The sequence below is a fragment of the Pleurodeles waltl genome, chromosome 12 (assembly GCF_031143425.1).
Source record: "Pleurodeles waltl isolate 20211129_DDA chromosome 12, aPleWal1.hap1.20221129, whole genome shotgun sequence".
NCBI lineage: Eukaryota > Metazoa > Chordata > Amphibia > Caudata > Salamandridae > Pleurodeles > Pleurodeles waltl.
Window position 1 is genome coordinate 245460801 of NC_090451.1, and position 23281 is coordinate 245484081.

Sequence of the window (23281 nt, forward strand, 5' to 3'; positions counted from 1 at the left end):
TCTCTGGGTTGGGATCTTCATAACTAGGAATTATCAAGATTTGGAGTCGCTTTGGTACTCTGCCCACATTGAAATACCCCGTAATGAAGTGCTCTGCCACCATTTTCAATGCCCCCATTGTTATTATGTTATCACTGTTATTAAATAATGTTGATGCTGTCTGCCATACTTAGTATACTTTTCTTAGGTTTCTCACTGGTTTATTTACAGTTCTAGCAAAACTTTGGAAGTATGCTTTAGATCAATTCTTGTGAGATTTCACTCCTGTTAACTGAAACAAATGAATTGCTTAATGACCCAAGGGAGTTTCTCTCTCAGGTGTGTCAGGGATTTCTTTTTTTTTTTAAATCAAAGTATGGCTTCGAATTCGGTATTAAAGAACCCTGTGGTGTACATGTTAAAGAAGTGATGTATATACACCTATAATGAGCTGTATTTTCTGAAGAGGCTGTCTCTGTACACATTAATTATTTTTTAATCCTTTTATTAAATGTTAGCAAGAACCAAATGTTACCAAGTAATGAGGCACTTAAATAAAATGACAGTCTATCATGTAGAGTACAAACGTTAGTCTATTAACCATGTAACTTAGACAAAGTACCAGATAAAAGATAACTGGACCCACCCACGATCAAGAGCACACTCCATGGAGAAGGTTGCGATACAGGTGATCACTAGGAGTAACATTGTGATAATTACAGATAGCGTAAATACCACAAACAGAAGATGCATTAGCCTACTGCACCCATCTGTTGCCTGTGGGCTTACTCTTTGTGAAACTGTTGCTATGAAGGGAGTATATAAATCATTCAACTTTAAACAACTCTAAAAAATAAAAATTCACTACTTAGTCATTGAGTTTGTAGATCAAGCTGTAGTGTGGTCAGTTTTACGTATTCATTGCACTTTAGCTTCAGGCTTTAGGCCTTTGTGCACTTTGCCCTGAATATATTTTATTCATTTGCTGACAGCTTAGAGCCTCTGTGCACTTTGCTCTACATGCTTTTTATTATACTTCGTACTGTTATTTTTCAAATGGCCAGTTCTACGGTGTTGTTTTTTTATTCATATCACACTGTTTTGCCTACTTCAGCACTGGAGTTCTCCATAACATATTTACTCTGTGCTTCAGTCAAGGATACAGTCTGGTACATTGCCGATAGACGTGGTAGGAGTTTAGACTTGGCATTCATGCGTAGGGACATTTTGTGATCACGATGACATGTTAGTTATAAAATCACTTCCTTGTCCCAATACACGCAAGAGGGAGATTCCGACCAGGGAACCACAACTAGACGCTGACTGCCTCGTTGCAGATGCTGAACCAAGATCACAGGTCTTTGCTCAGGTATGAGGGCTGATGTCTCCACAGTGATTCTGACAGGCATGCTAGAAGCTTAACATGCTGTGCTCTAAATAGAACAAGCAGAGGGAGAGTAGAAACTGTTAGACAATATGATAGCTTTGTTCTTATGTTTTACTCTCCTGGTGACTATTTCCATCCTACTGTGTTGTATCGTTCTTGTTATTGCGGCTCACGCCTTAATATCTAAAATACAGTCGTTTTATTAAAATATTATATAAAACATATACTGTCTTTGTCATTTGTATATGAGATCATATTGGAAATAAGAGAGTTGGTTTGGATCTGAGTGACCACGACTTCCCTGAGAAGTTCCAAAGATGTCATGCGCTCGGCTGCCAAATCATTCCTTCCTCATGGGAGAAATGAGGCACTGCTAGTTAGCCGGAGCAAAAACCGGATTTAGGGTGACAGAGTTCTTTACACGTGGGTCAGACTCAGTCCCCCACACCGTTATCGATCCTGCTGCCTAGAAATCCAGTAGTCTCATTTAGAATAATGAGAGCCCACGCGACATGGCGCCGCCAACGTTTGGTCTGGCTCTAATGTTTAGGTCCGACTGACTCTCTTGGTCTCATATATATTTTGACTCCTCGGTTCCGTATACGGAGACGTCCGTGGGGCTGAGGGTTTCCGCCGCCACGGGATAGGTGCTTCCTATTGCTTAGTGGTTGGTTGTTCAAGCTTGAACTTTGAAAGGAAAACCCCGATATTGGTGTGCCTTCTCTGACCTGGAGCTATTTTTTATAAATGGCGAATCCTAATGTAGTGAATATAGCAATCAATATGCGTCACCCGCTCACAGGACATCTGTTGGCACATGGACTGACGGTCCAGGGGGGTCCAGTCACTTTTGTGGTGGACGCCCATGCAGCCTATAGAACGGAACTTTTTTATTCTTGGGTCGGATTTCCAGCAGTGGATGGGGGTACAAATACTTTTCACGAATACACTGTTGCGAATGTCCCTGGACAATACAGGGCTTACGCTTATTTAGAAACACCTCTATCTTATCAAGAACACCATAATTGGCTTGATGGCGCCCTCCCACACACTGTAGCACAAGTTTGGTTAGGTCCGCTGAGTAATGATGGTCCTACCTGGCCTTTATTGGCTACATACACACCTCATCCTGCGGTTGCTCAATTGGCAGTGGTTGAAGTTCGTCGTTTATATACAGAATTAACGGCTACATATAGACGATTAGTTCAGTTTGTCATGCAGACACTAAATACAAATGCAGCGCGTGCTGCTCCAGCGCACCCACAGGCTGTGGTTCCGGGTATTAATCCGGCCACTGTACACTCAGTTATGGGTAAAGTACCGGCTAAACGAGAGGAGACTCCATTTTGGCTGGCGCAAAAAATTAATACGCTGGAAGCAGTATTTCCCCATATGAGACCTCAGGATAAACATGGAATATTGACGATGTGTTTGCCGTATGGGATGGTTCCTCCGGTGGACCTTTGTAATACCTGGGGCACGGTGCTTGCCGCGCTCAACACAACGACACACGGTACACCGACATTAGCTAATTTACCGGACGTGCTTAAACAAATTCAAGATGAATATGGGGCTGCCCCTGCCTTAGATTTGGGCATGCAGTTGCTGGGCAATTTTGCCACAGTTTCTTCTATTATTTTGAGTAATCTCAAGGGAGAGGCAGTAGCACTAGCAGTGCGAATGCGTCTTCGGGATGTTCCGATGCTTAATCAGGAGCGGGAACTTCCGATAATAATAGCGGAAACATATTCTAGTATTGGCCGAGATAGCCTAGGTGCTAGACCACAGAAACCCCAGTTACAGGGTAAAAATAATAAAGATAATGCTAAACAGCAACAACCTGAGGGTTCGAAAAAGCGCTGGGAAAAGAAACAGCAAACACCTAAAAAAGATGGTGGGCAGTCTCCGCAACCGGAGACCCCACAGAATAAGTATAATCTCAGGAATAGGGATACTTTGAAGACGCCTGATAGATATCAATATACTGATACACGCCAATCTCGTTCCTTTCAGGACTCCTCGGAAAAGAGAAGTGAGAGAGGTGGGCGGTCAGAGCGGAGAACGGAGTACGCGAAACCGAGACAGGATTCACAACGCTCGGCGGAGGTTTCTATTAAACAAGAAGAGAAACCGCTGCAACAAAAACAGCAATTTAAAAAGAAGAAAGTGGCAGCAGTCTCAGTTAGACATGCCGCTCAAGAAGAGGGTTCTCTTGACGAACAAGACATGGGCGTTAGCACTGTTAGACAGCGCGGCAGAGGTTTCAATAGTTCGCCGGAGTCTTCTAGAGCATCTGGAGGTGAAAGCAACTGATGACTTCATACAAGTCGAGACGGCGGATATGCGAGTCTCTGATCCTGATAGAGTATATGAAGTGACTCTGCGATTGGAAGGGGACATTGACCGTATTATAAACGCCATTTTTTGGGACCATGTGGAAAAATCATATGATGTTCTGCTGGCCGAACAGGATTGGCCACCTGACTTTGTTCGCGACTGCCCGGTTGGGGAGGAGGTTATTACACCTTCCTTCTCACCACTTGTTCCGAGAGAACTAGCGGAGTCCTATAGTAAATCATGGGCTCTAGCACAGGCTCCCGCCCTATATAGAAATAACGTGGGGTGGGATAGACAATCACCTTATCATGTAATTCCAATAAAGGGCGAACCTCAGCCACAACCGCAGTATCCTATCAAGTTTGAGGCAAGGGCATCGGTTAGGAAAATTCTTACACAGTTGGAGTACCAGGGTGTAATTGAGCCCTGTGTCCCGCCGATGAATAATCCCTTGTTTCCGGTTGCTAAACCGGACCATTCATATAGGATAGTGGTGGATTACAGACATTTGAATAGTCATACACGCACATATGCAATACAGAATTCACATAGCGCAGCGCTTATGAATAATATAGTGCGTAAAAAATACAAAACAACGTTAGATATCTCGAATGGATTTTTCTGCCAGAATATAGCGCCCGAAAGTCAGGACTATACCAGTTTTAGTGCGTTTGGCTGTCAGAAAAGTTTTTGACGTTTGCCTCAGGGGTATAAGAATAGCCCAGGACTGTTTTCGGCTCGTGTAACTGAAATGCTGCATGAGTTCGACCCTGAAGCGTTATCATATGTTGATGACAGATATCTGACAGACTATGAGATTCTGCAACATCTAAGGCGTGTATCGCGCATTGTTGTGGGGTTTGCTGATATTGGCTATAAGTTTAATTTTAAGAAATCAAAGATTTCCTTCCTCAGCGTCATTTTCCTGGGATATGAGTTGTCGAGTGAGGGCAAGAGCTTAGCGCCACATTTTTTGGAGAAATGTGCTTTATTGCAGCCTCCTAATACGGTTCGGAAGCTCCAGTCATTGTTGGGGTTTCTGAATTTTGGCAGAACTTACATTCCTGATTATGCGACGGGTATAAAACCCTTATACGATTTGATTTGCCCGAATTTTTCGAGTAGATTTTGGACGATTGAACATACACACATACTGCGGGAGTTACAGAATGATCTCTTAGCAGTTAAACACTTACACACACGGGACAATAAGACACATTTAGTCATCAGGGTGATACCTGGGGCTGTTGGGTTTACGTATGTCACCTTTAATGAGGGGGAGACAGTCCCGATTGCATACAAGTCTCACTTGTATTCTGCTGCAGGACAACGATTTGCACAGACTGAGAAAATACTCACTGCAGTACAGATGGCTGTTATTAAAGAAAGACCGCTTGCCCAGGGCCAACGCATCATTGTCGTTTCCCCAATTCCGGCCTTAGAGGCAGTTACAAAAGCAAGTGTTCCAAATTCGAAAGCTTTGCACCCGCGATGGATACAATGGGCTACGTCTTTGACAGCCACTGATGTGGATTATGTATTTGACCCTAAACTGCAGACTCAAGAATTTCTTCAATATGAGATGGAATACCCTGTTCCTACTGGTACGTTGCCTATTGACCAATATCAAGTGGTCATGTATACCGATGGCTCTGCGCAACCAGCGGTTGGGACTAAACAACAATATTCTGCTGCATGTGCGGTGGTGAGCGGCACTATGGAGGGGGAGGTGTTCTGCCCCCGACATACTTATACTAAAACCTTGGGAGATTGCACGGCGCAGCTGGCTGAGCTCAAAGCTCTATTGTTAGCGTTGGAGCACGCGGATCCGGCGATTTTAACCTTGCTGGTCTGTGACTCCTACTACTGTGTACAGTCTTTCAATGAATATCTACACTATTGGAAGATGAATGGGTTCAGAGATTCTAAAGGCAACACCATTAAACATAAAGGGCCAGATGTAGGAAACTGTTTGCGACTCGCAAACGGCAAAATTTGCCGTTTGCGAGTCGCAAAACGCAGTTTCCTATGCAGAAATGCATATTGCGAGTCGTTACAGACTCGCAATATGCATTTCCGACTCGCAAATAGGAAGGGGTGTTCCCTTCCTATTTGCGAGTCGCAGTGGGATGCAATACCATTTGCGACCGCGTACGCGGTCGCAAATGGCATCGCAGTTACCATCCACTTCAAGTGGATGGTAACCCACTCGCAAATTGGAAGGGGTCCCCATGGGACCCCTTCCAGTTTGTGACTGGACCCACAAATATTTTTTCAGGGCAGGGAGTGGTCCAAGGGACCACTCCCTGCCCTGAAAAAATACCGAAACTAAAGGTTTCGTTTTTTTTTTAAGTGCAGCTCGTTTTCCTGTAAGGAAAACGGGCTACACTTAAAAAAAAAAAAAAACTGCTTAATTAGCAAGCAGTCACGAACATGGAGGTCTGCTGACGACAGCAGGCCTCCATGTTTGCGAGTGCCTCTACTCGCTATGGGGCCGCAATTTGCGACCCACCTCATGAATATTCATGAGGTGGGTCATTGCGACCCCATAGCGAGTCGCAGTCGGTGTCTGAGACACCGTACTGCATTGCAAATTGCGACTTGCAATTTGCGAGTCGGAAGGACTCGCAAATTGCAAGTCGCAATTTGCAAACTTGCTACATCTGGCCCAAAATGTTGTGGGGTAAGGTTGCGGATCTGAAGGAAACGCTTCCTAACGTCCATGTTGTGCATACACTTGGACACCAGCGCGTTGGAATACACGTGGCTGGGAATACTTTGGCTGATGAAGCCGCGAAATCGGCAGTGGCTGTCGCCACTGTGGCCACAGTGACTCGTTCGAGTTTCAAACCAGACACAGAAATTTCGGCTGCCATAAAGACTACGGCTGATGGCACGCCCTTTCCTAAAGGATTTCCTTCTAAATATAGTTACTGCTTGAATGGTGCGCTGAATGCTACTGTTACAATTCCAGGCATTGGTGTACGTGAAATTCCCAATAAAATTGAGAGACCTCGATTAATTTCTGCAGCACATGAGGGGGTGGCTTCTGCACATGCTGGGGTGGCTGCCACGATATCGCTTTTACAGGCTCGTTACTGGTGGCCTGGTCTCTATAAAGAAACGAAGCAATATGTCCTTTGTTGTGACGTTTGTCAAGAAATTAAAGCGTCGTCGGCTAGACGCCCGCAGCAGACGCCCCTTCTGATTTCAAATAAACCTTTACAGTGTGTGTACTTGGATCATTGTGGTCCGCTGACACCAGATAGTGCATACAAATATATATTGGTTGCTGTAGATTCGTGCTCCAGATTTGTGGGGGTATGGCCACAACGCTCGGCTGACGCTCGAACTGTTATTAAAGATTTGCGCATCTTTGTCGTTACATTTGCAGTTGCGGCTTTTCATTCGGACCAGGGCCCTGCTTTTGCCTCTAAGGCATTCAGGGACACCATGGCTTAGTTGGGGGTCCAACTCCAATTCTCGTCTCCATTTCATCCCGAGGGAAATTCTGTTGTGGAGCGTTTAAATCGTGATTTAAAGCAATCCTTAACGGCCAGGGTTATAGGTATGGGTCGTGGTAGGCTAGCCCACCTATATGGAGTACAGAGAGCACTTAATAACTTGCCTAGAAAGTCACTGGGGGGTCGTACTCCATATGAGTGCCTGTTTGGAACACGAATGTATGTTCCTGATCTAGATGGTCCTGGTGTGGAGGCGGCAGATACGCCCTTTGACATAAATGATCGTGTCACTGTTTTGCAGGATTTACAACAATTCCGTGAAGATAGCTCTTCTGCCAGTGCTGCCTCCTCAGGAATTAAGGATGAGCCAGTAACACCTACTGGTTGGATACCCAGGATTGGGGATCTAGTGCGTGAAAAGGTCGCAGTTAAAAAAGAATTTGGTCCTTCTTATCGAGCACCTGTCCCTGTGTTGGGGGTAAGCGGCACGAGAACTGTGATTTTACCGCCGCTGCGAGGGGCTAAAGGAAATCGCTTTGTTTCCATTGATAATGTCAAGTTACAACATGTGTGTAGTGCTTTCCTCTTATTTAGTTTCTAAGCACTAACATAACACAACAGAAATGCACTTCTGAGGTCAAAGAAGACTTTTATTGTTGTTAATTCTTCCCCAACCACAATATTTTATGTATGACGAATTAGTAGCTTTCAAGTCCGCGTTAATCAAACAAAATATATCAGTTTGCAATATACACAGCAGGTTATATTGATAAGATATTGAATGCAAAGCAAAACAAATACTTCACCGTGTGGGAACTATCTACAGCTTCATCTTTCTAAGGTCTGCAAGCTGATGACCCCTGTCAGCCGCGAGAAAGAGAGATTCATCTACCCACACGGGATTGCTGGCAGCCTGCGCCAAGCTCCAGCACAAGGTCCGGCAGATTCGAATCTGACTCTCTGCAGCCTGTTACATTCGTTACAAAGGTGTGCCCCCTCCTCTCAGACCTGGGAAACTGAGCAAGCCTTTTGGAGACTGGCCAGGTCTCCAAGACTACTCCTGTTCCCAAGCTCAAGCGAAGAGAAAACAACACCCATGTACTCTCTCTTATCATGTCTAGTCTACTGTGAGAAAAACATCTTGGTTCTCTGGTGCAAAAACACAGCTTGGAAAAATACAGCTTGGATTCTCAACTGCAATGTCTAACTCCACGTTAAAGGCAATAGGCAGCTAACCTAGATATCAAATGCAATGTCATGTTAAAGGCAATAGGCAGCTAACCTAAATATCAAATGCAATGTCTAGTGTCATGTCAAAGCCAATAGGCAGCTGAGCTGAATACAAAATGCAATGTATAATATCATGTCAAAGCCCATAGGCAGCTGAGTTGAATATAAAATGCAATGTATAATATCATGTCAAAGCCAATAGGCAGCGGAGCTGAATACAAAATGTAATGTATAATATGTCAAAGCCAATAGGCAGCAAAGCCAATAGGCAGCTGAGCTGACCATGTCAAAGCCAATAGGCAGTTAAGCTGAATACAAAATGCAATATATAATATCATGTCAAAGCCAATAGGCAGAATATCTAATAGCATGTCAAAGTCAATAGGCAGCTAAACTGAATACATCATGTCAAAGCCAATAGGAATGCAATGTCAAAGCCAATAGGCGGCTAGACTGGATACAGCATGTCAAAGCCAATAGGCAGAATACAGAATGTAATGGCTAATGCAATGTCAAAGCCCATAGGCGGCTCAACTGAATACAGAAAGTAATGGCTAATGCCATGTCAAAGCCAATAGGCAGAATACAGAATGTAATGACTAATGCAATGTCAAAGCCCATAGGCGGCTAAACTGAACAAAACATACCATGTGCTACTGGTGAACATTGAGCAACTAATATGCGCAGTAGTGAAACACAAAGTCATTGGTCAAAACAAAATTTATCAAATGGCAGTACATTCCGCCCTTTGACCAATGAATTTTTGTTTCACATATCTCTTGTTTAAAACAAAAACAAAAAACATCAGCACAAACAAAAAAAACATTATGATCAAAGCAATCCCTGTAAAGCAATAGAAGTGAATTAACACATTGATTTCATAACCTTTCACATCAGATACATCTACATAGAAAAGACTGGGCAATTTTTATACTCTGAGTGAGTCTCTAATTCAACAGCGTTAGCAATTTGATGTGGCATGAGTTCTACTCATGTAAAGATGCACGGTCCACCTGAAAGGTTTGCTGGAAGGTAAGCAAAAGTCAGAGTTCCATACGAGAAGGGAAAAAAAAATAAAAAAATCACAGCTTAGTTCCAGTGGAAGAATGCAATCAAACAAGTTGAACTTGAACTGAAGGCGCAGTTTGCGCAAAATGGATCCATGGTGCTGGCACTTTACTCAGCCAGGTTCAGGTTGGGGATTCGGTCCCTTCCCCGACCCCACACGCACACACCGAAAGGGGGACCACACAGCACACTCAGGGACAGTGGCGAAACGTGGTAGGATCTGCAAAAGAAACAAGTATGACTTTTCTTCCAAATAACATTTTTCATTTAAACTGCACCCTTTCTCTTTCTTTCCCTGTTTTATGATCAGCAGGACGTTTTTGGGGCCCTTTGTTATATTCACTGCAGGTTCTGGAGGATCACTTGGGGCTTCAGCCCACACATCAGCACTGAGGTTTTTATCTGCTGCGCCACAGCTTCCCTTTTCTTGCACTGTCAGAAGGGCTGGGGCAGACTCCTTCTTTAACAAACCTCCATTCACTGCACTTTTGTCAATTTGGCCATTCTGTCTCCAATTTGTTTGAATGAATCAGATTCTTTTCTAGGTATCAGCATAATTTCGATTTTTCCTTGGTAATTTGCAGCAATCACTCTCCCTAAAACCTGATCACTTTGCCATTCCTGTCCTGGTAACGTTCCTTTCCCCAACTGCTCTGTGACTGCTTGCATGACAGATTGCTTTTGTGCGTGCTGCACAGTTTTTATCAAATCTAGGGGAATGTGCATCTCTCTCATCTCTGCCCACCTGTAAGTGGCTTTTTCTCTCAACTGTTCACATTTCTGGGGCACCCACTTAGCCATCCCCACTAAGGCAGAATTCTGGGTGAACACTTCTCTCTCTGAATTTTTCTCATTAACATCTGCAAGGTAATTGAACCAGTTAGGTACAAGCCATGTGGCTAAAACATTATCAAAGAACCAAAAATCAGCATAAAAATGACACATCTCACATAGCTCTTGCTTTAAAATCTGACACACATTTTACAACGCTGTTCCTTCTACTGTGTCATAAAACAACATTTCAGTCAATGAATCATTAGTAAAACAAACATGCTTTTTATCTTCAGTAGACACGAATTCAAATGGTGCACACAACTTCATTGGTAACTCTTTTACCTGTGGTACTCTAGCCCTGTCTTGCAAGTACCAGATCCATTGTATGATTCTAGCTAGGGGCACTATTTTCTTTACTTGTTCCTGAATTACATGTACATAAGTATTTCCTTCTTGCACTGCGCAGAAACCTAAAGTCTGCATTATTTCATTTGCCAAATCACAAGCGCGCAGCTGCATATAATTTTTCACAGTGACCATATACAAAAGTGTTAGGATTTCACTCAAATGAGGGCTATTCTTTTTCCAAAAATCAAACAAGCTAATGAAACTCGGTGTCTCTTTCTCTAAAATCTTTCGCATTTTGTCTGCCAAAAACCCTGGCTCACACGAAAACTCAGTGCAGCTCGGAGCTGTCTTAACCCCCTCATTACTGGAATGGGACAAGAAAGATTCTTCAAAAACAGCCTTTTTATAACTTTCAGTCGGGCTAATTTGCTCACGTAAATTCCTATTTTCATGTTCCAACTTCCTACATTTCTCCTGCATTTCTCTGTAAGCAGATAAAGGTATCCAGACCTTTCTGTCATCATTACTTCCAAAACACACGTTTTCTACATATGTACAACAGGAATTATTTCTCAAAGCATTATCAGGCCTTTTAGCTACACATGCATTTTCTTCTGTAATTCCCCAAACAGAAAACAATTCACAGTTTTTCGTAGCACCATCAGGCAGTTTATCAACACATGAATTCTCAGACATGGTCTGCCGTGCTACTGTGATTCCCCAAACAGAAAACAATTTCTGTAATTCTCCAAACAACAAAAACAATTACACTTTTAAAGTGTGCACTTAGAAATCTACCAACTCGTCAACACCCTCTTAATCACCTCTTAATGACCGACCCCACGACTCCTGGTACCAATTGTAGTGCTTTCCTCTTATTTAGTTTCTAAGCACTAACATAACACAACAGAAATGCACTTCTGAGGTCAAAGAAGACTTTTATTGTTGTTAATTCTTCCCCAACCACAATATTTTATGTATGACGAATTAGTAGCTTTCAAGTCCGCGTTAATCAAACAAAATATATCAGTTTGCAATATACACAGCAGGTTATATTTATAAGATATTGAATGCAAAGCAAAACAAATACTTCACCGTGTGGGAACTATCTACAGCTTCATCTTTCTAAGGTCTGCAAGCTGATGACCCCTGTCAGCCGCGAGAAAGAGAGATTCATCTACCCACACAGGATTGCTGGCAGCCTGCGCCAAGCTCCAGCACGAGGTCCGGCAGATTCGAATCTGACTCTCTGCAGCCTGTTACATTCGTTACAAAGGTGTGCCCCCTCCTCTCAGACCTGGGAAACTGAGCAAGCCTTTTGGAGACTGGCCAGGTCTCCAAGACTACTCCTGTTCCCAAGCTCAAGCGAAGAGAAAACAACACCCATGTACTCTCTCTTATCATGTCTAGTCTACTGTGAGAAAAACATCTTGGTTCTCTGGTGCAAAAACACAGCTTGGAAAAATACAGCTTGGATTCTCAACTGCAATGTCTAACTCCACGTTAAAGGCAATAGGCAGCTAACCTAGATATCAAATGCAATGTCATGTTAAAGGCAATAGGCAGCTAACCTAAATATCAAATGCAATGTCTAGTGTCATGTCAAAGCCAATAGGCAGCTGAGCTGAATACAAAATGCAATGTATAATATCATGTCAAAGCCCATAGGCAGCTGAGCTGAATATAAAATGCAATGTATAATATCATGTCAAAGCCAATAGGCAGCGGAGCTGAATACAAAATGTAATGTATAATATCATGTCAAAGCCAATAGGCAGCAAAGCCAATAGGCAGCTGAGCTGATCATGTCAAAGCCAATAGGCAGTTAAGCTGAATACAAAATGCAATATATAATATCATGTCAAAGCCAATAGGCAGAATATCTAATAGCATGTCAAAGTCAATAGGCAGCTAAACTGAATACATCATGTCAAAGCCAATAGGAATGCAATGTCAAAGCCAATAGGCGGCTAGACTGGATACAGCATGTCAAAGCCAATAGGCAGAATACAGAATGTAATGGCTAATGCAATGTCAAAGCCCATAGGCGGCTCAACTGAATACAGAAAGTAATGGCTAATGCCATGTCAAAGCCAATAGGCAGAATACAGAATGTAATGACTAATGCAATGTCAAAGCCCATAGGCGGCTAAACTGAACAAAACATACCATGTGCTACTGGTGAACATTGAGCAACTAATATGCGCAGTAGTGAAACACAAAGTCATTGGTCAAAACAAAATTTATCAAATGGCAGTACAATGTGGCCGATTCTGCACAGCAGACCAAGAGGGACACCCAGTAGTTCCGGAATCCCTCTCACTACTGGGGAAGAAGTCCCGCTGCAGGTGATTTTCACCGACACTGTTTCCTCTCCGAGCTTGGGGAGGGTGGATGATGATCTTGCGATTGTTCCACCGACGACGATTAATATGGAATCTTTTGATCAACTTGCTGTACGTTCTACTGATGTTTCTGAACATGTGGTTTATAGCGTGCCAAGGCGAGAGCCTCCATCTGCTTCTTTGTTCACGGTTGCACCTTTTGCTAGAACTGCCTCTGGCTGCTTCAACGACGCTGATAATGATGTGTCCGGCTCCTCGTCCTCGATGTCTTCTGTCCACGGCGGCTGCTGGGTTGGCTTAAACGCACATATTTTGTTTTTCCTTGGAACTATTTGTGGCTGTTTTTGGCCGTGATGACTCTTTTATTATGGTTGGGATTTGTGGTTACTTTTTTTCTGATAATACATGGTCATTTTCTTCCTGATCGATCTGACATTGAGCACGTGGAGACTGTGTTAAAACCGCATTTTTCGTCTCATATGGTTCGAAGAGACTTGTCCACAGTAAACATTTCTGCAATACCAATTCCGGATGGGATTGTGTGGGATAAAGTAATGTTTGATATATATGGTCCCACTGAATTGATTCAAATACCGTATGTCCTCAAATTATCAATGAATGATATTGTTATACCTGGCATTGTTTCTGATGATTGGGATGTGAAGACAGTAGATTCTATGCTAACGGATTTGCAATATTATACTGTCTATGACGATGAAGATGCTTACCAATTTAGAGATAATCATGGTGACATGTTTTGCTACAACTATTATGGACACCACTTTATTCATAAAGAGTGTAGCCCTAAGTCCATATTTAATTATGTGCAATGGGAACATTGCTCGACTCCTCCACAAGGGAGTATTATGATAAATTTGCATATTTTTCTGGGCATGAGCAACGAAATGCTAAGTCTTACTATTTTAAAGTTGCACCGTATTCTAATAAGCAAATGTTATTGACCGATACTAAATTACTGTATTCAAATTTGTTTGTATCTAAACTTTCGGTCGAGGGGTATGAATACTGGTTTAAAACTGTTGACTTGAAAAGTGTTTGGGGTTCGAAAAATTGGCAAATGCAAGGCAGGGACACATTATTTAGAGCATGTATTATCCCTGTGCAGATGATTTTCCTCAATGACACAGTACAACAGACTAGCCAGGGATGTGGAATTCCTATCGCCCCACGCCCGGGACATCTTTTTTGGGGTCAAGGGCAACAAGTTTTTATGTTTACTTTGTCCTTGGGACAAGTAGGCCCAACCCCCTGCAGCACAAACCCTTTGGCTGCCTGTTTACAGAGAGTGGAACTCTCTGCAGTTGAGGTAATGTGTTTCCAAAAGATAATGCTGTTCGAACTTGTATTTATGGTTCATTATTTGAAAGCCTTCATTATTAGGGTGCGTGCTGTAAATAAATGTTTTAAGGTCACACTTCACTACTGACGTTGGTTCCAGTAAAAAAAAAAAAAAAACCTGTACACACATGTTTGAAACGTTTAGGCTAAGAGGCTAAGTATAATGCTCCCAGAATGCTCTCTGATTATATGCAAATGAAGTGTCATTTAGTAAAATGTGTTGATGCATGCTAGTAGTTCCCAAAAATATTTCTAATGGAAAATCAGTGTAACCATTTTCAACACGATTATGGGAAGCATGAAAATAAACAAACACTGACAAAGCCAACTGATCTGACATAGTTTTATAAGTCTTTTAGTTTCATCAATGCGTGTCTTGTTTTGACATGGCTTTTGTAACACTTTATTGTTGTGGGAGCTACCAGGCCCTCAACATTGTAACAAACATTGGCAAAACCCCCCCAAAAAGTTTTTGAACTCTTAAAGCACACGTTGCGACCAGCGGCATAACAAAGGCCCCGCAGCCGCCCTCCAGGGGGTCCCTTCAGCCCAGCACCTGCCCTGAGTGAGTCTGGAGAGGGGGCTCCTCCATGTTCTTTGCAAAGGGGCACCCTCCAGTTTCGTTACGTCACTGATTGCCACTGTAGTTCCTGACACTGAACAAAACTACTTTGTGCGGCAATATGCTCCTTGTGGAAGAGCAGAATGCGATCACTCACAGTAAAGCCAGCCGAAAGAGAGAGAAATAGAAGTTTAATAAAAACAAAATGTCTTTGTTAACACCAGACCTAATTAGGGACCAAGACCCACATGTAGGTAGCTTTTTGCATGTCGCAAACAGCGACTTTCGCTGTTTGCGAAGTGCAAAAAGCACATTGTGATGCACAAACCCAGTTTTGCGATTCAGTAACTTGGTTACCGAATCACAAAACGGGTTTTCGACTCGCAATTAGTAAGGGGTGTTCCCTTCCTAATTGCAACTCGCAGTGCAATGTAGGATTGTTTTGTGACCGCGAACGCGGGCGCAAACCAATCGCAGTTTGCACCCATTTCAAATGGGTGCTAACACTTTCGCAAAAGGGAAGGGATCCCCATGGGACCCCTTCCCCCATTGTGAATGTCACTGTAAACATTTTTTCAGAGCAGGCAGTGGTCCTGCGGACCACTGCCTGCTCTGAAAAAATGAAACGAAAACGTTTCATTTTTCGTTTTTGTTATGCATCTCGTTTTCCTTTAAGGAAAACTGGCTGCATTACAAAAAAAAAACTGCTTTATTGAAAAGCAGTCACAGACATGGTGGTCTGCTGTCTCCAGCAGGCCACCATTCGCGAGGGGGTCGCAAATTGTGACCCACCTCATGATTATTCATGATGTGGGCATTTGCAAAGCCCTTGCGAATCACAGATGGTGTCAAGGACACCATCCTACATTCGGATTTGCGACTCGCAATTTGCAGGTCACAAATCTGAACCTACCTACTTGTGGCCCCAAATTCTTAAAGAAAGTCACAAAAGTGCACCCATGGTATATGTCGTACCCCTATAAAATATTTGTGAACTGTATTTTAGCATGGGTAAATACGATGTGTAGATTTGCTCATGTGAAAATCTATTGAGCATTTGCAAGCTCATTTTCCCTCCAGCCACTTTCTTCCCAACCCTGGAAGAAGTTCTAATTCTGCCATTGTCAGGAGTAAATGTCCAACCTTTCTTATTATGGGAAAATATTAGAGAGAAGCTGGTAAAAATCTTTAAAACATGCAGGTTAGTAGGTTTGCAGACTCAAAGGCATTCCTGCCCTGGAACTATTGCTTACTGCTTCCTCCAGCCCCAGTATGCAGATCTGCAGAAAGGTGGCAAAATAAGGAAATTGCTACAGTAGGGATTGAAACTCCAAGTATTCAAGCCCTACTATGGTAGTAGCCCTGGCATAATCAGAGAGGCTATTAATTTCTGCCATAATTTGTCGCCACACTACATGGCACCAAAGGGACAAGTAGATCTTTTTACAGGACAAGTAGATTTGAGAAGCAACCTGTCCCCTGGACAAGTAGATATTTTAATAAATTCCACACCCCTGCTAGCTGTTTGGGCTTAGCGACAATTAGGGAGTTGACTTTGCCTAGTATACCTGTCCCTTCTAAATTAAAAAATTGGCAGCATTATGTGAATGCTACCTTTAGTGAATTTACACATTGGGTCCAGAATGGTACGCTTAACATTTCATCGTTACATCCAGGCGGGTGGTTATTATGGCCTGTAGACACTAATGTGTGTCATCAACGTTTTGTCACCTCTTCAGGGGGGTTCAGGACTAGTAGGGCAGACCCTCGTTACGTTTCACAAGAACATGCTGATATTATAACTACATACAGTGTGGGGAAGCTTTGTCAGCAATGGTTGAAGTCATCCACGCTGGAAGCAGTTAAGTCACATCTCATGTTACTGTCTAATGATACTGATTTACAAGATTTTTTGTCGGGTCCCAAAGTACCACGGAAGAAAAGGTTCTTATACGAAGTTTATAATGAGATTTGGAAGCTTTCACAACAAGAGGCTGCAGCCCGGTTGAGGCAGATTGATCAGGAAAACCTGATGCAGACTTTGTCTGTTGTTGATAATGGCATGCATACCCTTTCTGACCGTGTTTACACGATTGACAGCATTGTTTCCTCTGCCATTGACATTATTAAATCGGACATGTCTTCTTTATATCATGGGCAGAGTCAGACGCGGTCCATCATGCAGCTGGGTTGGACTCTTCAGACCCCGAAGGCGGGTCGCGTTCCATGGCAGCACGTTCGTGCCAGAGAGATCTTTATCTCTTTTAATTTGACTCGTCAGCAACAACTGATGGCTAAAAAGGAAGCGACATATGTTATGTTGAATATTGAGAAATTAGAGAAACTGCCTTTCACGCTAGCTGAGATTCCGTCAGCTGAGTGGTTGATTCATGGGGTTATTAATTTGCCTATCTCCACTTTGCAATTTACTTCTTGTTTGAAGCACATTCCGGTGGGTAGATATGAACTATTGGGAGACAGTTACATACACGAGGTGTGGGAGCTTCCCTTTCAGTACAGATGTGTTAATGGTTTGAGGGAGGTTTTTCTTAGCGGCAGCGAATGCGAAGCTTCTGTCAGACATTCAATGGCTTGTAAACAGCTGTCCTTGCACGGGGCGTGTAACGCTTCGATTGCTAACTTAGCTTGTTATCTGAAGGGAGTTCCAGTCCCGGTTATTAAAAACACTTTCCAGGTGCTTTCTAATGGCAGTTACATTGTTCTTAACAGCGAACGCTGCTGTGGCATGCGTGCCGGAATAGTTTACATCGTCGTTGTCAACAAGGCCGTTACGTGCTGCGGGAATGTGTTGTTTCCCCCCACTCAAATTAGGGAGGTAGCGGACATCTGGCCTCATATTGCTACTTCCAAGGTTGATTTCGACAAGTTGAGTCGGCTAAAAGCTTTATTGTTTCAAAAGCATGTGGCCCTTACATCTGCTAGCGAGACCTGCGCACTTCAGGTGGCAAGGTCGTCGGCGGAGATACAGTCCCTTTTGAATACTAACTTTCCAAGTCACTAAGGTGAACTTGTGGGACGTATATTTAATGCATCCAGCACTGCTGGTATTGCACATTTTTTCAAAGCTGTTGGTGTTGGTTTTACTCACACCTTCTCTTCCATATTCGGTTTGATACCTTCGGCTATACATTCTATTTTCGGAAGCATTTTTGGGGGTTTCCCGATTACTTTGGCTTTATTGGCTGGAGTCTTGCTGTTGTTGCTATTTTCTCGCAATGGCTGTCCCGTCACAACGAGATCCTGTATTGCTGCTCCCGTCAGCGCAGCTGTGTCGTGAACGCATGATGCAGCATTTTGGAGCAACACTCCTGGGACATTTGGAGTGTGACTGGTCTCTGTCATTCAGACCGGTTTTGGATTGTGTGCAACCCGTGTTTCGATGCCTTTGGTGCTCGTTTGAACATGCACTGGCTCTCTGTCTCTCACTGCAGCGCCCTCCAATGGTCGATACTGATCTGTTGATGTTCCCGATTAGGGCTCATTCCCAGACTTGTGCACTACGGATGCGCTTGCTTCGTGAGGCGGTTTATGAGATTCCCTTCCTGGAGGAAGATGGTATTGTCTCTTTCATAGGCCCTGCACGGGGGCCGCCCTGAATGGTTTTGGGGCTTTGGACCACACCTGCTCCATGGTACTTTGTGGCGTGGATCTTCCGGTATTGACATATATCGAAGTGGAGGAACTCCTGCGTTCTGTTGCTTCTGTTTGACGATTGGATTTTTTTTCTTTTACGAAATTGACACAATATTGAATTTGGTTTTATGGTCACATGTTTCCTAAATTTATGACTTTGTTGTCTTCTCACCTTGTCGAAATATATGATTTTATATATGGTTTATATTTGGGGCATCCTTTTATATTATTGGAACCACTTGCTACCGACAAGGGGAGGGTGTAGTGTGATCAGTTTTACGTATTCATTGCGCTTTAGCTTCAGGCTTTAGGCCTTTGTGCACTTTGCCCTGAATATATTTTATTCATTTGCTGACAGCTTAGAGCCTCTGTGCACTTTGCTCTACATGCTTTTTATTAGGCTTCGTACTGTTATTTTTCAAATGGCCAGTTCTACGGTGTTGTTTTTTTATTCATATCACACTGTTTTGCCTACTTCAGCACTGGAGTTCTCCATAACATATTTACTCTGTGCTTCAGTCAAGGATACAGTCTGGTACATTGCCGATAGACGTGGTAGGAGTTTAGACTTGGCATTCCTGCGTAGGGACATTTTGTGATCACAATGACATGTTAGTTATAAAATCACTTCCTTGTCCCAATACACGCAAGAGGGAGATTCCGACCAGGGAACCACAACTAGACGCTGACTGCCTCGTTGCAGATGCTGAACCAAGATCACAGGTCTTTGCTCAGGTATGAGGGCTGATGTCTCTACAGTGATTCTGACAGGCAAGCTAGAAGCTTAACATGCTGTGCTCTAAATAGAACAAGCAGAGGGAGAGTAGAAACTGTTAGACAATATGATAGCTTTGTTCTTATGTTTTACTCTCCTGGTGACTATTTCCATCCTACTGTGTTGTATCGTTCTGGTTATTGCGGCTCACGCCTTAATATCTAAAATACAGTCGTTTTATTAAAATATTATATAAAACTTATACTGTCTTTGTCATTTGTATATGAGATCATATTGGAAATAAGAGAGTTGGTTTGGATCTGAGTGACCACGACTTCCCTGAGAAGTTCCAAAGATGTCATGCGCTCGGCTGCCAAATCATTCCTTCCTCATGGGAGAAATGAGGCACTGCTAGTTAGCCGGAGCAAAAACCGGATTTAGGGTGACAGAGTTCTTTACACGTGGGTCAGACTCAGTCCCCCACACCGTTATCGATCCTGCTGCCTAGAAATCCAGTAGTCTCATTTAGAATAATGAGAGCCCACGCGACAAATCATTCATATAGCACCATTTGCAGCATGGCTTTTGACCACTCTTCAAAAGTCTGGATGGTAGAGGGTTTTCGTTGTCTTACAGTGCAAACTTTGGCCACTGCCAGGGCTGAATCAAGCCATCTTTTATGTGTTTTGAAATCCCTGAAATGTCACCTGTGTCGTGCAGAAGGGCAAACTGTAAATCCTTTGCTTTGGGTCGCTTAGACCATACTGAGTCGCAGAAGGGATATAATACTGAATAAGACCAAAGAATATGAATCGTGTCTTCTGTCTTGTTTTGGCATTTCCAGCATAAGGATGTATGAGAAAGATTGGCTCTGTAAAGTTTCTCAGGCAGCCAATGCCTCTCATGCAGTAGCTTGAAGTAACTAAACTCCAATCTGGATTCTTTGAAGCTCCTGTAGTGGTTACGTAGACGTTCTACCCAATCTTCATCCAAATATTGTTTAGTGAGTTTCTGGTTCCATTTGTTTTACACAGATTTGGCACTGAGCATAGAATAGAAGCTGTCTGTTAATGTATCGCACATACTGGATACCAACTTCTTGCAGCTACCCCATTTGTGAAGATAAGAATGCACAGTAAACATTATAGCATTGGCATATTCAATAATAGTGCTTTAGTCAGGCATGACTGTAGTTGGGGATAGTTCCACTGCTGCTCCTGGCTTGAAAAGAAGGTCAATCTGGAGAGCTGAGAACGTCGTTAGAGAGCCTGCCTCCACTAGGTGCACCAACTTATGTACACAACGTTTTTGCCATTCGGACCCATTGAGTCCATATTGAGCCAGAGACTGGCTCCTAAGTTCCATCTTCTGTTCTATTCTGCATATTTATGGCCTTTATCCAGGATATGATAGTGGTATTTACAATCCGGTTAGATTGACTGTCTTTTGTTGTCTGACGGGCATTTAATATTTGGGGGCCTCTCACACCAGACGAGGTTTGTCTCAATAATTTCCTTGTCATGTGTTTCTAGATCAGGACAAACATGGTAAGAAAGTTGCAGAATGTGTTGGACATAGCTATAGACTTTGATTTTTGGATGAAGCAGGCTGCTCTCCATAGTGACTGTGGAAGCCGGGAGTGTGCAAGTCTTGGTGGTTGACCTCCACACATATAGATTTTGACTTTGTGATCTATTTATCTCAAAATGTGTGGGGGGATACATGGACTGGGGGCATGTGAAGTTACCACCATTTTAACAGTTTGTATTCTGCCCCACTGAGAGTAAGAACTTCTCCCACCTCTGGAAGTCTTTTGCATTTGATCCATCAGGTAGTCTAGGTTGTCTTTTACCATGTTAATGTTTCTGCTGACCGATATTCCCAAGTATTTCAGGTTTTAAGTTTTCCATAGCAGCAGTTATTCTCTCACATTAGCAAACATTGTGTACTGGTATGAAGTGAGCACCTCACTCTTGCTCCAGTTTGTTGTTTAGCTTGAAAAACTGGATAAGGAGGCAGTTGTGTACAAGAGGGCAAGAATAGACAAACTGGTGATAAGGTCAGAAGAGTGTCATCTGCCTGTAATATTACCATAAGGTTGCCTGCCTATTTGGAGATGCTCTTAATGTCAATTGATGAGCATATGGCTATAGCCAATGGTTCCAGTGCGATTAAAAAAATATTAGTGTGGCCAGGGGGAATCTTTGGCAAGTACCCCTTCGCAGGCCAGTTGGACAGAAGTCCATTGGAGGTAGTACAGGCAGTGGAGCCTTAATATAGCCATTATCCTAAACTACGAATTTAAAGCCAATGCAGATTCTGGCCACAGTCAAAAAAAGGTAGCCCGACTCCACATATCAAAGGCCTTCTTGACATCAACGTCAAGGGCTGCTTTTTTGTCTGTATCATTCCTGCATTTCCATAGGAGGTGCAGTCAAGTGTGTAAATGATTTTGGGAGGAGTGGCCAAAGCCCACCTGGTTTTCATAGATTACAGCAGGAAAAACCTTTTTCAGGCCCAGGACCTTAGCAGGGATTTTTACATCATTGTTGCTAGGGGATATGTACTGGTAGTTACTGCACAGCAGAGTCTATCCCCGGCTTGGGAGTTAGGGAAATCAATGCCATGTTAAAGTCAGTGGGCAGGCCTTCTAGCTCCACTGAATCCCCCAAAGACCTGTCCTAGTAGGGGGATTGATACTGAAGTAGTGATTTTATAGAACTTAAAGGGGAATCCATCCTCCCCCAGGAGGCATTGATTTGACATCTGTTAGTGAAGTTGGTTTTTAGATTGTTAGTTTGAAAGTAGGCATTTCTTGCTTTAACTATTCTGTGACTCTGCCTGTTCGTGGACTCCGTGTCTGGGAGAAACTGACAGTTGGGCTGTTTGTGAATCTCCTCTAGACAGTGACACAAATGAAGCTGGGATGTAGCCTGCATATACTGATGAGCCATCTGGGCTGGGGTGGAGGGAGGAATGGTCACTTTCACCTGAATGGGCTGTGCCTGCCCTCACTCAGTGCAGTCTCCAACCCCTGGTATATGTCTGGGGCCTGACCTGAGCAAGGCAGGATCTTGTGAACAATAGAGACTTTCCTTTGATGTTTGCCTACTTCAAAGGCAGAAAAGAATGTAAGTAGTGGACCTCAGGCTTTAGATCACTTCAAAGACTTCCTCTGCCGGCACCTGAACTCTCTTCTGAGACTCCTGCCCTGCCAAGTGGTGCCCTATCCAGCCCCATGGCCCTTGAAAGGTGAAGTTGGCAGAACAAGGACTGAACAACATGTAAGGAAACTTTTGACGCACCATCTGCAACGTAGCTGGAAAACGACACGCCACCCGCTTCGCAGCTGAAATTGATGCTTCACCTGCATCGCGGCAGGGAGTTCGATGCATCGCGGCTGGAGAAACGACGCAACACCCGCTTGCGGCTGCTGATAACGATGCAAACTGCACACAGCGCGGTTTCCCAACACCGTGCAACCAGATTTCCCATGGATTGCCCCTAGGCATCAAGTTCATTGTGAGCCTGCGCGGATCCATGGTGCCATGTCCGGAAATCAAACCATTGCTCTCTTGCGGGGGAGAAAAACGACACATCGCTGACCTGACCAGAGAAGAAACAATACACGGCCTCACTTGCGAGTAAGGAATCGATGGATCGCTGACTTTTCTGATGCACGCTCGCCCGCGCGGCTTTATTTTTTATGTTGACCAGGTACTTTGTGTAAAATCAACGTTTCCATTGTTTTCTATGGAGTAAGACTCTTATTCTTTTGAAAATTCATATTGTGACTTGTGTATGTTGGATTTTTGTTGTTTTGGTCTTGTTTGATTCACATAAATAATACCTATTTTTCTAAACTGGTGTGGTGTCCATTTTGAAGTGTCTTCACTGTATTACTGTGTGTGTTGGTACAAATACTTTACACATTGCTTCTGGGTTAAGCCTTTCCGCTCGTGCTAAACTACCAGGGGGTGAGCGAGGTTAACCAGGTGTGTTTCTCCTTTGCCCTGACTAGAGTGTGAGTCCTTGCTTGGACAGGGGGTAACCTGACTG

The 23281-nt window shown here is 43.4% G+C and overlaps 1 protein-coding gene across 1 annotated transcript in view; it reads left to right on the plus strand.

Moving 5' to 3' along the window:
* The window catches only part of DPY19L3 (dpy-19 like C-mannosyltransferase 3), a 482898-nt gene that overhangs the window by 50563 nt on the left and 409054 nt on the right, over nucleotides 1-23281 (plus strand). The gene's annotated exons all lie outside the window — the stretch shown is intronic.